Raw genomic sequence first — 14,424 nt, forward strand, 5'->3', positions numbered from 1 at the left:
GACTCACCCTGGGAGCACCTGTTCTTCTGAAGAAGACCCCATCCACTGCTTTCAGAAAGAGTGACTGAGAGGTCTAAAATATGCATATTCATCAATAAGATAAAATATGCATATTCATCCCTTGGCAACTGCATGCATATTTATAACTACAGTGTTTTGCTGTAAGATTTTGCCCTTTTCCCATTTCCAAAATAAAAATACACACAAAGTGCAAATTTTATCCTTTAGCGGCCCTTTGTTTTTTTTCACTGAATGCTTACACTCATTGTAGACATAAATTAAAATAAAGTGGAAAAAAAATTAAATAACGACATATGCTTCTAATCATGATTTATGACTATGAATACAGTATGTGGTAAAATGTATTAAAATAAGTAGTGAAAAATAATGTTAGGGTCAAAGCGCATCTATTTGACTATGGCCAGCAGCCATGTCACCCTGTTGCCCAATACTGGTTGCCCACTGAAGCTAAGCAGGGCTGAGCCTGGTTTGAACCTGGATGGGAGACTGAGAAAACCAGGTTGCTGCTGCAAGAGGTGTTAGTGAGGCCAGTAGGGGGTGCTCACCCTGTGGTCTGTGTGGGTCCTAACACCCCAGTGTAGTGACGGGGACACTATTACTGTCAAAAAGCACCATCCTTCGGATGAGATGTTAAACCGAGGTCCTGACTCTCTGTGGTCATTAAAATTCCCAGGATGTCCTTTGGAAAAAGAGTAGGGGTGTAACCCTGGCCAAACTTGCCCATTGGCCTCTGTCCATCATGGCCTCCTAATCATCCCCATATATATATATATATATATATATATATATATACTGATTGGCTTCATCACTCTGTCTCCTCTCCACCAGTAAGCTGGTGTGTGGTGGGTGTTCTGGCGCAGTATGGCTGTTGTCACATCATCCAGGTGGTGGTTGAGGAGATTCCCCCTTCTATATGTAAAGCGCTTTGAGTACCTAGAAAAACACTATATAAATGTAACTAATTATTATTATTAACTTGTCCTATTCAGTATACTCCTCCTCAGTAAGTTGGGTTTGTCCAAGAGGATTTCATCTGAATACTGTCAGAGCGCCAGCGTAGCACAGCAGGGCATCTCCTCACATCCTCTCAGTCTTACCTAGGGGTGGGCAAGTCCTGGAGCAGAACTGCCCCAGATAGGGGAGCCCTCCGCTGTGATGATGGAGGAGATGACACCTGGGAGGACTGCGCTTATTCATATCTGACACACAGACTTCAGACCACATTCATTTACTCTCATCCATCCCGCTGGGATTGGGGGGTGCTTGTGCATGGGTTTTGCATGAATTCATGGGCCTATCAAGAAACACATATGAGACACTTTGGTGAGTAAACTTTCCTCTTAATATGTTGGTCAGTGCCTCTTTATTGAAATAAGTATTCAGAGCTGGCCATGCTGAACATTTGCTGCATTAAAGGGTTTATCCACTTTCGAGGAGTGTTTAAAATCATTAAAGATTAAAATGCTTACTGGGACAGTTGTTAGAGAGTCAGTGTTCTGCCCAAGTACCTTCACAAAATTACACACAAAATCAGCCAGAGAATTGCAAATGTGAGCTGTAACTGTGATTTCTAGTGGCTGTTGTAATATTAAAAGAGTTTTCTGAGACTAATAAAGCATTATGCAGGATGGACGGTCATTTCTGCCTATTTTTCAGTCCCAAAAAATGTTTTTGTAAAAGGCTGTTGACTTGAAATAGGCTAAATGACAGAAAACTAAAGAAAAAATATCAGCACCGACAAAGATCTGATAAACTGATAGAGAAGTGTTCATTCAGCAACTACTGTAACCAGCTATAATTTTACTTACAGTGTGATTCTTTCATTATAATGGGACTGAGCCATGACAGGTTTCATTTTTGTTGTTGTTGTTGTTGTTGTGGCAGTTCCATGCAGCTCTCATTTCTAAATATGACCATCACAGCAGCATACAGCCACACCATTAAGGCCACATTTACTGTGCAGGCTGTTGTACTGGCAGTCAGTCTGCTCCAGAGGCCATCTGGATTTAGTGATGAGTCCCATCACCTATAAACAACATTACAGAAGGCAGAAACAGCCGCATGCAGAGTGAGATATCGATTAGTCATGTCTTAGCGTGGGGTATTCGGGGAGCGTATATGATTCTGCAGCTGTCTGCTTTCGCTCAGCGATGTCCAAAATGATCTTCTGTCATGGGGGTTCAGTCAACACCTGAGACTTTCTGGTCCTGAGGGTTGGAGGAAGTGGATGTTTCTCCATCACTGCGCGGGGTTCAGGGACACTGACACATGAATGGGCGACAGGGCTCGGTCTCACCGGCGAGTTCACGGTCTGTCACAGGTTTGGGGGGTGTTAAATGATCAGAGAGGAGAGGAGCTCAGCGGTTGGTTATTTTTGGTGTTTATCAGAAGGCTGAATCACTTCACAGGGAGCCTGAAAGCAGCTGCGCTGTCTGTCTCTCGCTGGCTCAAATAACTGCCATGATTCACGAACACCCTCTGAGAGTAAGAAGATATTTCAGATATGTGGAAAGAGCTGGATGCACTAAATGTCATATTCTGAGGCTAGCTGTTGAATTCCCCAAGTTCTCTGCATCAGCAAAATAAAAAGAAAAGATCTGAGAGGGACAAAAAGAGAGTTTTCAGTCCCCCCCCAAAAAAAATCACTGGTATTTTAGACAGGCAGATAGATAGATGAAGTGACAGTCAGGCAGGCAGATAGAGAGAAAGAGATATAGACAGAGATGGATAGATAGACAGATAGATAGATAGACAGACAGACAGACAGATGGATAGATGAGCTTTGACTATTTTGACTATGAACAGAAAACTTTACTTCCAAACGCAGTGAATGTTTTGCATATTGCTGCTATATCCTGACATAACATTAAATGGTAGCACACACAAAGGAATGTCCATCCATCGCTAAGTGCGGGGAGATATTCCTGTGATGTGGATTACACTGACTGCACACTTGTACAGAGCAAAGCTTTACAGCAGTGATATAAAAAAAAAATCTGAAGAGTTGCAGAAGCCTGTCATTATCACACACCCTGGATGTGTGTAGAGTCTTTTATAAACTCTTATTGATCTCTTCAGAAGCACTCAGGGACATAGACTTTTTTCAGTGGCTGGGACCCGTTTCTGTCGCACTTCAGAATGCCCTGCCTGCCGTTTGAACTCTCACTTTGAATCCTCCTGCTAAAGCTGCTAATTGGGGGGCCAAGCATTCAATTAGGAAGGGCTCAGAAGAGAACTGTGTGTTTGGAGGGTATCATTGTCTTTATCTCTATTACTTCTATTCACTTTATTGGCTCCCTTGATTGTTTAGCTGTTTATAGAAATGACGGAAAACCAAGTGTGTTTCCTGGGTGATGGTGTTTGTCTGGCTTTCAATTCACTGAAGGCACTAACACTGTTTGAAGATTTCCTCTGAAGACGCCCTTGAGCATCCACTGCTTTAGGTCAATAGTAGCTATAAAATCTACAGATTAGAAGCCTTTGAAATGGTAAAAATATGCATTTATCACAGCCTCCGTGAAGAGGAGGAGGAATACTGTATATCTTTAATAGAGCCAAACTCACTAAGCCAAACATTGGCAATTCATCAAAGCCATACAGAGGTTTGTGACCGTCATGGAAAAAACACACCAAAATAATAATAGATTTTTTTTTTTTAGAAATGTAACAAATAATGAGTGAATGAATTAATAATAATAATAAACAAATACAAATAAAAGCATTTAAAAGGTTAAAGGGGTCCTATTATGCCCTTTTACGAAGTCTTGATTTTGTTTTTGGGGTGTACTAAAACATGCGTTTTAATGCTTGATCGTTCAAAAAACACATTATTCTTTCACATATTTTGCATTATTACAGCACCTCTCCCCCAGTCTGGCTTGATGAAGCCCCAGAGATTGTTTATATTGGGGAGATGAGAGGGTCTGGGGTTTTAAAGGGTAACTCTCGCCAAAATTGAACCTAGGCTATTTTTGTCTACCCAAGTCAAACTTTAGTATAAAAGCATAATTAGAATGGAAACGCCACTTTTAAGATTGACCGTATTTTCGTTTTAGGTCAAAATGCCTTTTGAATGGGAATGCATGGGGCACTTCTATGATAGCATCAAAATCGCTATTTTTAAATGCTGTGCTCGAAGTATCACCAGGGGCTCTACACATGAACTTGAGCATTGACTACATTGTTTGAGTACACAAAGTTTACTAAAAAGAAAGGTTTTGTACGACTCACTTTATCAGTTAGTGTTTCGTATTCGGAGATCGACTACTTTTGACTTACAAAGTTCCAGCCACCGGAAACACTATATGAAATACTGGGGTCACGAATAAAGTCCCGTTTAAGGCATTAAACAAAAACAAATTATGAGAAACTTAAATTAACAAATAACAAAGTAAATTATGACAGGGGTAAAAGGAGGAGCCCGTAACGCGTGTGAAGATTCGGTTCCCACATGTTATAAAACTGGTAGCCACGAGAAACGGATGTTGTTCCCTCAACATATTAAGTCGTGGCCACGAGAAACGGATGTTGTTCGCTCAACATACGATCTCGTGCCCACGAGATATTACGACGTACCCACGACTTAATATCACGTTCCCACGAGTTTATATGTTGTGGCCACAACAAAACTAAGTGAACCAAACACGTCCCCTCCCGGTCACCGTAGGTGTAAATATTAAGGATGGCATAAATTTCAAACCAACTCAAGCCTGATTCCGACATAAGAATATAACAAACAAGAGGATCGCCGAGAACGGATTTAAAGGGATAGTTCACTTTGAAATTAATTTTTGATATGTTTTAGCTTACCTCAAGGGCATCCAAGATGTAGGTGTCTTTGTTTCCGCAGTAGTTTCAATTTTGATATTTTTAGGTCAAACCGTTCTGTCAGTCATATAATGCAGGTCTATGGTCACTGGCTCAAAACACAAGCACAGAGTCCAAATTAAAACAATTCCCCATCGTCCAAATGAAACAATTCCCCATCATAAGTACACATTGATGGCCTAAGACACGAAACGAGCGGTTTGTGTGAGAAAACGAACAGTATTTATATCGTTGTTATCTCTTGAAAACAGCACACGTCCAAATGATCTGACGGCGCAGGCGGGTATAGATATATACATAGTTGTCGCCTTGGCTACGGTTTCGTTCCAATGAACTGCAGTAGCGAAGGCGACATCTAGTGTATACATCTATACCCGCCCGCGGGCGGGTATAGATATATACACTAGATGTCGCTTGGCTACGGTTTCGTTCCAATGAACTGCAGTAGCCAAGGCGACATCTATGTTTATATCTATACCCGCCCGCGCCGTCAGATCATTTGGACGTGTGCTGTTTTCAAGAGATAACAACGATATAAATACTGTTCGTTTTCTCACACAAACCGCTCGTTTCGTGTCTTAGGCCATCAATGTGTACTTATGATGGGGAATTGTTTCATTTGGACGATGGGGAATTGTTTTAATTTGGACTCTGTGCTTGTGTTTTGAGACAGTGACCATCGACCTGCATTATATGACTGACAGACAAGAACGGTTTGACCTAAAAAATATCAAAATTGAAACTACTGCGGAAACAAAGACACCTACATCTTGGATGCCCTTGAGGTAAGCTAAAACATATCAAAAATTAATTTCAAAGTGAACTATCGCTTTAATGCACAGACTTTGCAAGCACGGATTTCACAGGACGTTTCAGAGTGGGAGGGTTTTTCTTTTTTGTAATTTTCTTATACATTTTAGAATCGATGTTATACACCATTTAATCATGATATTTGTCAGAGAACTATATGCAAACAAAACAGTAATCAATCACTAAACCATGATACATTTTCCTAAAGGGCGGTGAACAGTCTTACAAAAGCGAGAGCTTACAAAATCTACAGAAACACTGTATCAACATTAATGTTGGCTAGTAGGTGAGAGGAGGCAAACAGCTTTGCCCTTTGTTTACATCATAGCAAAAACATAAAACTTATAATTGGAACTTAATAGAAAACGGAACAACAAATAATAAGACATACTTACAAGTTGTGATCCACAAGCAACAGATTGTCCCATCAAAGTGGGAACTGCTCAATTTCAGGAGAAGCTTTTGTGCGTATCCTGCATTGTACTCATCTTAGTTTCTGGAAGCTATTTTCCGTAAAATGTGCTGCACACAGATAAACGTTGGGGTTATAATCTTCAGGAACAGTGTTTAAAATAAATGTTAACCTCTCTAAGTTCGTCAGCCTTAGGAAGGTCAAACAAATGAGTTTTGGGAAAAAAACGCATCTCTTTGACATAGCAGCAGCTCAACCAAGCCTCGTCCCCTTTTTTGCATATTCCCGGGGCGGGATTATTTAAATGAGTAACATTGTGACTTCATAAAGCCCAGAAAGCGTTGTATTCCAAACGAACCATTTGTTGTAGTTCTTGGAAAGTGAATTATGTTTGATAAAATATCTCCCTTTGAGCTTTGTAACCTTGCATATCTTTTTTATGCTCAAACAGCAACATTACACACTAGCTAAAAGTGAAAAAGCATAATAAGACCCTTTTAAAAACAAAACTGCATTTTGCGAAATAACATTGTTTTGGTTATGCTTTTGCTCTGCTTGACTGTCTAGATGAATATGGTTCTTTCTCAGAGGCCTAACTAAAAAGAGAGAGAGAGATTATCCTACTGCTCATAAAACATTCACTATTAGGCTTAAAGGTTGTATCAGTGATTTCAGGCCCCAAATTTTTTTTATCACATTCATCTAATCTTTCCTAACGATCCGCTAGCATGCCGTCAAAAAAATGCGTCTCTGTAGTTGTTTTCACCAACCACTCAAAACCAAAACAAATAGTGTTCCAACCAATCACCGACAGGGGGAGGGTGATGTGAGGTTTTGAGCCAGCTTCTTCAGCTCCGACTTCGCGTGCAGCCGTGCACAAGCACAAAACCTCACAACACCCTCCCCCTGTTGGTGATTGGTTGGAACACTATTTGTTTTGGTTTTGAGTGGTTGGTGAAACCAACTGTTTTTGTGTGCAGATCTCAGAGCCTAGGCTGCCTACAGAGACGCGTTTTTTTGACGGCATGCTTATGGGGCGGGCAGCTAGCGGATCGTTAGGAAAGATTAGATGAATGTGATCTTTTTTTGGGGGGGCCTGAAATCATTGATACAACCTTTAAGAGATATAACCAGTTCGGATGGAAAGGATCTCAAGCTGACTAGCTGAAGACCTTACTGTAACTATACGACACGGTACTTCCAGCACAGCGCTACAACAACCCATTATTCATAACAATAGACGATGCTTTACAATTAACTCTGTCAGAGAGCTACGGTACATACTCTATAGCAATTTATCTGTTCAAAAAAATACCATATTATTACCCTGTTGAGTAATAAAAATGCCATTTCAACATTTCAAATCCCTCAGTTTTCGCCATCTCCAAAAAACCAAGTCAATGTTGATTCTCGTTTTATTACGAGCTCTGTGGCTGTCGCCTTTATTTCATGGGGATATTTTTCATACCCAAAACCCTAAGCCTACCCCTAACCACTGAACAAGAAAAAAAAATATATACTAATCCTAAATTAATAAGAAAGTGTCATAAAAGCTGTCAATATAGCTGCACTGGCTGTGGAAGGGGGGAATAAAAATTATAAATAAATAAAAATAAGATCATATCTTGCGCTAGATTCTCCACAGTTTTTAGAACCAGTAGTTTCATTTGAACTCTCTATCTGTGAGTATTTATTACCTAGGGGGCAGATTCATAAGTTACATAATTAATGATGCAATTCTGAACTTATTGATGAACTTATAACCTACATTAGAAGACAGAACTCTTTGCACAGCCTGCACAACGAACCTGTGTTTATGTTGTTCACTGCAGCATCTCTGAATGGATGGGGTAAAACTTCCAAAATGTACATAATATATCCATAAAGAAAGAGGACAGCACCTTTGAAGCAAACAAACTAAAATCATCAGCACTGAATCAGCCTCTCTTATGACCCACAATGAAAAGTATAACTTCCAATTATTGGACTATAGACTCAGATGCAGCAGAGCGTATATAGAGATTGACCAGTTCTGAAGCAAGAGAGCCAAGTGTGCTCAAGAGGAACCTGGTTACTGGTTACTGCCATTGATTATCCAACAACCTATGATCGGATTAAACTAGCAAGCAAATCTACAATCCATACATGACCGACCTGATATAAAACCATTATTGATGGATTTTAAAAAGTTTGTTTCTCCACTTTAAGCCACTTATTTAAGCTTTGAATGCTAATGGATGGCTCTCACCAGGTATTGCAGACCTCCCTGTATGAAGCCATCAAAGCATTCACAAAGCCTGCAGCTCTTGTTTAAAAACACATCGTTTATATAGAAACAGTGAATGATTATGTGCTTGTAGGTGCTTTGGAAGAAAAAGAACTAAGTGGCTAAGGAAAAATTGAAACATAAATAGGCAAAAGTTTTGTCTGTAGGGGCTTTTGCTACAGGCTTTGTAATCTGCCTTTGGCAAGTGCAGGGAAGCTGTGATTAAACAGAAGCTCACTGTGCAAGTCTGAAGCAGAAAGAAAGGGAACTAAAGACAGTGGAAACCAATTATAAGTAAAGAATAGCTTTGGTAAACTATGGGAAAGAAAGAGCTCCTGAGGACAGAACAAACATTTAAGATGTAGAGACTCAAATATCCTGATCTTCCAACGAGGGCCTTTGATGAAAGTGGATCGTATTTATACCTTCACAGATCTACAAAATATTATGTAATCCTAAAACAGGATACTTGAACCCTCCCAAAAAGTTCACCTTTCAGATTTTTTTAATCAATCAGAACAAAAATTTGTGAACCAAATAGACCAATTCATTGTAAAGATCTGACTCACACCCAAAAAAATTCTTATTAATCATGAATATGCCAAGGAACATTGAAGGTTTGTCACGACTTTCAATCAGTAATCACTTAATTTTTTGGTCTGTTTCTCACACAAAGCTATCACATGACTTCAGTTGAAATACAACAAAATGATCACTTTTATGATATTTTAAGCTTGAAAGTCCCAGTCCCCATTGATTGTCTTCACCATTTTTTTGTTTTGTGGAAGAAAGTGAGGATAAGAAAATTATGACAGAATTGTGATTGTTTTAGGTGAACACATCTGCAGTTCCCTTGCTCATATATATACAGCGCTCCTGAAGTTCCTAACATCATCGAACACACCATTTCTGTGATAAATAAATGCTGCATGTACAGGGTTTAATGTTTACGGAGAGATTTCCATTTCTTCCGATAAATATGTAGTAAGGAAACAGAAAAGTTTTTGTGTTTTGAACTGCCAAAGAAAAGTGTTGGACAGTGTATAAACAAGACCTTTTCAAATATTTACACCATTGCAAATCCCCACAGGCTTCCGGCAAACTGGGATTTTAAATAAATAACCCATTCCCAAATATTTATACACCATGCAGCCACCAATTTAATTAAATCTCTCCAGTTGAAACTAATTTCATGAGGTTTTCTGCAGAGGAAAAACAGCCCATTTTTCATTCACAGTAAAATAAGTTACTTGGCTCCTATAGTTAAACACTGTAAAAGTAACAGATGTTGATTAAATACTGTTGATTTGACTCATGTCCCTCTCTGTGCTTCATTTCAGATGTTGATACCCCTTTGCACCACAAATAATCAGTGACTTACTGACTGTCAAGTAGAAGACGAACGATTTCATTTCGAATACATTTCAATATAAGCTTCACATAAACTCTAGTCTAGACTGAGCTGTTTGGTTGATGTTATGTTTTCATCATTGGTTTCATTGGTTTCATAATCCTGTTCAGCTCCCCTTCATATTCTTGTTGTTGTATTTACCATGAATGAATATCAGAAATTGTTTTCCGGGGATTGTTAAGAAACATAGGTGTCAAATTTGATTAAAACGACTCTTTCACGCCATACCATTTTCTCCACTTGCTCGGTCACTGAATGAAAGCAATTCAGTTCTGTCGAGGTAGTGGATTATACCTGTGCCTGGTTGCTTTTCTGATTTTATTTTTTCTTTAATTCATTTTGCCTACAGCAGAATCCGTCCCTAAGCGAACTGCTGGAGGGAGACTGTCTGTCTCTTAAAGTGACAGAGCCCTCAAACACAGGAAACACGGATAAACATCATCTGTGCAGCCAATAATCTCATTCCAGCAAGAATAATAAGATTATCTTATTTTTCTTCTCAGTAACTATGAGTTTAAGTGATGAATGGTAAATTATGTCTCACATAACCTTTGTGTATGTTATTATAGTGTCACTGAATCAGATTTATCTATTCTTAAATTTATTTTCTTGTGGCTTTGCAGTTGTGCTTGTACCATTTCAACTCTCACTAGATTTCTGCAGGACATTTTAAATTCAACTGATACCTAGAGCAGTATAAATATTACACCTATTCTTTTTGAAGGGAAAACCTGTTTCTCATGTAGAGAGATAAGCTTGTCTGATTGGACAAGCTGTGCACGACTGATATTGTCTTGTGCAAAATTGTTTGTCTTAAAGCTTTTCATAGTTTCTATCTATCTTTGTTTAAAGAAAAAAAAACATCCTCATCAGACTTAAATATTAATTTCTGTAGTCCTAGAGGATATTACAAAAGCTATATGAACAAATATATCCCAAACAAGTCTTTGTATAGGAAAAAGTGTGAAGCAGACAATCATCAATCATTGCTATTCATCCAGAATTTTGATTTGAGCTTACAACCACTAAAATATTAATTCAATGGTTACTGATGGACAAAAGCGCATTAATGTTTCATCAAACACTGATGCAAACATAAGCTTTAACAATGACGGTAGATTCATCAAGGATTAATCTGACAAAACAGCCATTAAAAATAGATCATGCAACAGAAATACAGAGATAATCATTAATAACGAATTATCAATAAAGTATGAGGCATGGCAGGCAGAGGAGGTTGTTTGTGTCTATTTCAAACATTAATTTGCTATATAAATGTTTAACTCGTTCAAATATGTATTTTTCAAGCATAAGTAACGTTGGATTGTGTACTGTGGAGGTCTATGGCTGATTCTAACAGATTTCTGACTGGTCGGTGTCCTAGATTAGTATTTCTCAACTGGTTTTGCTTCAAGACAGGTTTACATTGAACATTAAGTGTCTCAACAAGAGCCAAACCTGTGAACAAAAATGTCCCTAAATTCTCAAACACCTAAATTCATCAATATAATAATGAACTGCTTACAATATACCAAACTTTTAACATGACATAGCTAAAAAAGCAAAATCGACAAATTTAATTTCTAAATGTCTCTTGAATTTTGATAAGTTTCATGCTCTTGTGTACCAAAAATGTACAATACATTTGAATACATTTTTTAATTAATCTTAATTATTAAACCCATTTACTTTGCCTTCCTAACTATATGATTCCTTGAATATTATTATTTGCATATTTGTGTTTTTTCTTATGTTGAGAACTACCGTTCTAAAATGTATCAGTCATGAATTCCTAAAAACACTGAATTCATAATGAACAAAAGCACTCAGTGTACTGCGTGTGACATATATCAAGTATGCTGATCTGTCTAGAATTTCACAGGTCACTAATCCCCAAAACAAAGGCATCTGGCAAACTGCCATCCTGTAAAAAATGCAGACACTGTGTGTGCTTTTTAAAGCATGCATGCAACAGGTTTAGAGATGAGATCAAAGAGACCGATTTGGAACAAACTATAGTTGTTTAAGCCAAGGGCTGGTAAACAGAATATTGCTAGATGAACTGTATACTGTAGTAAAATAAACAAAAATGTTCATGATCTCAGAGATGATCTCTAGAAAATAGCAAAGATCCTGAAGAATAATGGATATTGCTTTGTACGTACCTTAGTAGTGTCCAGTTTGCTGTTTCACACATCCTGCATCTGCAGCACTGCGACAGGAGTCTTGTGCTTTCATGCAGACAGCATTAGAGCTGCGGCTCTAAATAGCAAGTAAAGTCATATCTGGGTTACTACAATGAGCAATTTATTTAATAACAGCCAATGATAATTATTACAAACTTTGCAGTTTACATGGGTTTAAGTGCTCATTGATTGCATGGTGATGAAGAGCAAAGGTTCAAGTGGGGCATGTCTGAGTGCTTGATACCATTCTTGTGTTCCTCTTCTCTAAGACTATAAGGATAGCCTATTTAAACAAGCTGATACACGTTATATTTTTGTTCATTTATCACTGCTGGAATTTTTTTGCATTCAACTTAACTTGTCTCATCTTAAAAACCCAGAGAGAGCCAATTACATTAGCCTGACACAATGAACTTATATTTTCTAACTCATTTTTGCATCTGTGAACAGCTCTGCACCTTCTGTGGACAATGAGTGACTGAATTCAAGCAGGGCAAGACAGGGTACATGTCCCAGGACCGCAGTCTCCCAGGGGCCCGAAACAGTCAGCTTAATGTTACCGAATAGTCATTGCAATTTAATTTGTGTTATCACCGCACACCATCTGCAGATGTCTTCCCCCACAGGTCAGATTATTCCATGTGATTTTGCTTGATCTCAATAACTACTAAAATATAAAAATTGTGTTGATTATAATTTTACTTCAGTTCGTTTTTTAAATACTGCTTGTACTGTAAATGCAAGTTTTTATCTGTATATGACCAAAACATTACAGAGTACTTTAAGTTCTTTCCACTGTTATGAGGGAAAAAATCCAAGTGAACGCGCCGGCACATTCTCTGTGCTAGTTATTAGTTTCAAATAACAAACATATAACCTTAAAAAACCCTAAATATATATTTTTTATAATATATATATATATATATATATATATATATATATATATATATTTAGGTTATGTTTGTTATTTGTCTTTCTCACATATATATATATATATGTGTATGTGTGTGTGTGCGTGCGTGCGTGCGTGCGTGCGTGCGTGCGTGCGTGCGTGTGTGTGTGTGTGTGTGTGTGTGTGTGTGTGTGTGTGTTAAAATGAAAAAGTAATAGTTTTTATGCAAGTATGATTCGTATTAAGATACTAACCTTGACATGCAGTTATGGACCTCCGTGGTCCTTTGATCCGACTCTCCATGGAAAAAAAAGCTTAGAGAGAATAGGAGGGATGGAAAGAGAAAAAGTGGACAGTGTTGTTTCCTTTTCTTTAATCTGCTCTTCCAAACCGTCCTTTCTTTCGAGGTTTATTATAGAGAAATTAAAAGATTGTCAGTGCCTTTGTTTTGGACTGAAATAAACAAATGAACAGCAGAAAAACAAACACGCTCTGGAGGTCTGGATAATTACAGACAACAATTATGTAATTAATTTCTTTCACACTGCATTCTCCATTATCGCTTCTCTCCTTCTTTGTTTCTCTCTCTCTCTCACACACACACACAATTTACCCAGTCAAGAGACCATTAGACACACTCAGCACTGACTGCAAAGGTACTCATCTACTTTCTTGACCTCCAGATTACAGCTAGAAAACATGATTGGTGGGGCAGATGAGGTCAGATAAGGCGTACATTCAATTCCCTCTGTGCTACAATAGCGATCACTGTCCTGGTTGGAGTTAACACTCCCACACTGAACTTCAAAGCCAAATACACTTCAAACGCACATGTACACGCTCCTACTGGCTGACCGAGCAGCCCAATCTCACCTGAGCGGGTCCCTCCGACACTTCACAGTAGATCAAAAGTAAAAAAAAGTCCCATAAAATAAATAAATAAATAAATAAATAAAAGCCTCTTACTTTCTAAGTAGGGAATTCGGAGAGTCAGTTCCCTGCAGAACACTCATTCAGGCTGTACGTCAAAACCACTTGCATTGAGCCCTGAACCGCTGCCGGGAATTGGAGGACGCAGCATCTTCAGTTCAGTGCACTGAGAAACGAGACTCATTGGCAGCAGCGTGGCATGCCTGGATCTCTGCCCTTCAAACAATCTTCACACAATCATCAACACCCTGAAAAGTGGATATAGGCTGACAGCAACAAGACATTTGAGAAAGACAAAAGCAGATGTCTTCTATCTCTCTCTCTCTCTATCTAGCCATTTATCCATCCATCCAGATGCCAACAATGACACACTTTTCTTGACTTGTTAGAAATGAAATCATTGAGGTCAAAATATTAATCTTGAATATAATTGCACCATGAAACTGGAAGAATATCATTTCATTTCTATGTATACATCTAATGTTTGAAAAACAAAAACACGAAGCTGAAACTTTTCTTTAGAAAGTGCTAAAGTTCAGTTCTTATTTAGCTTCATATTGTCAATGCCGTTTATACACGTTGTTTGTGGCAGACTGAGAATATTAGACCATTCTTCCAGAATGTGTGGATTTATAGTATAATGAATATGGTGGCATAAAGCAGCCCTAA

Source organism: Rutilus rutilus (genome assembly GCF_951802725.1).
Source record: "Rutilus rutilus genome assembly, chromosome: 21".
Classification (NCBI taxonomy): Eukaryota; Metazoa; Chordata; class Actinopteri; order Cypriniformes; family Leuciscidae; genus Rutilus; species Rutilus rutilus.